Source organism: Hyla sarda, chromosome 8 (genome assembly GCF_029499605.1).
Source record: "Hyla sarda isolate aHylSar1 chromosome 8, aHylSar1.hap1, whole genome shotgun sequence".
Classification (NCBI taxonomy): Eukaryota; Metazoa; Chordata; class Amphibia; order Anura; family Hylidae; genus Hyla; species Hyla sarda.
In genome coordinates this window covers 206,208,407-206,209,806 of record NC_079196.1, presented here as the reverse complement: position 1 = coordinate 206,209,806, position 1,400 = coordinate 206,208,407, and the positions used below count along the sequence as shown (strand labels likewise).

The window sequence follows — 1,400 nt, the reverse complement described above, 5'->3', positions numbered from 1 at the left end:
CTGAGGTGAAAGGGATTTAAACTATAAAATACTGAGGTGTTTTATAAATATTTATGTCATATTTGAAGTCTTCACACATTGAATCATTACTGCATTTTTTCACAGTGGGGAAAATCATGTCAAGAACACAACAAACGCAGCAAGAAACGCAATATGTGAACACGGCCTCAGGAGAGGTGTATAACTACGATATATCCTGATCACAGAGATAGCAGCAGCAGCATACAGATAGATCTGGAGGGGAGGTGTATAACTACTATTTATCCTGATCCCATAGAGATAGCAGCAGTATACAGAAAGATCTGGAGGGGAGGTGTATAACTACTATATATCCTGATCACAGAGATAGCAGCAGCAGTATACAGATAGATCTGGAGGAGAGGTGTATAACTACAATTTATCCTGATCTTATAGAGATAGCAGCAGTATACAGATAGAGAGGGGTGGGGAGGTGTATAACTACTATATATCCTGATCACATAGAGATAGCAGCAGTATACAGAAAGATCTGGAGGGGAGGTGTATAACTACTATATATCCTGATCTTATAGATAGCAGCAGTATACAGATAGATCTGGAGGAGAGGTGTATAACTACTATTTATCCTGATCTTATTGAGATAGCAGCAGTATACAGATAGAGAGAGGTGGGGGAGGAGTCTGTGAGCTGCTAGCAGAAGCTATTTAATAGGTGATTATGTCATCCTGTAAGTCAGATGTTGGATACTAGAATAATTCATGTTGGATAGCACCACTCTTGTCAGTAGGCTGTGTCCGATATTGCAGATCAGCTGCACACACGTGAATGAGTCTGATCTGCAATACCACACACAGCCTATGAAAAGGAGTGGCGCTATTTTCTGTCTAACTTCTGGTAATGGCAGATCGAACACTTGAGAAAACAATACTGTGGATAAAGGATTCATTTATTGGAAGGAACAAGTGTCATAAGTGATCATTAGAATCATTGAAACCCACATGGCCCGGGCGCCCACAACGGACTGGTGTCCAAGGTTTAAAAAGGGTTGTCCCAGGAAAGACCATTAGTGATCACATGACATAAGTCTCCCCTTTATGAGGGGGTCCCGTCAGTGATCAGACACTTTTCACCTTGCCAAGTAAGTCCCAAGCTGGGTGCCTCCAGCTGATGCAAAACTACAACTACCAGCATGCCCGGACAGCCGAAGGCTGTCCGGGCATGCTGGGAGTTGTAGTTTTGCAACAGCTGGAGGCACCCAGTCAGGGAAATCCTGACTTAGCAGTGAATAAGCGATAGCTTGGGACCAGTAGAAATAACAGAGCGATGTACTTGAGGTATCAGACATACACTGGAAGCGGCCATTAGAAGTACTGAACCTGTGGGGGGCGCTGCCTATCCGTACAATCCCATCCAGGCGCTCT

The 1,400-nt window shown here is 43.6% G+C and overlaps 1 protein-coding gene across 1 annotated transcript in view; it reads right to left on the bottom strand.

The window, feature by feature from the left end:
- Positions 1 to 558: 558 nt before the first annotated feature.
- The window catches only part of PAM16 (presequence translocase associated motor 16), a gene marked incomplete in the record, with an annotated part of 6,704 nt that continues 5,862 nt past the window's right edge, over positions 559 to 1,400 (bottom strand). The window contains 1 exon segment of the mRNA XM_056535002.1: positions 559 to 1,400.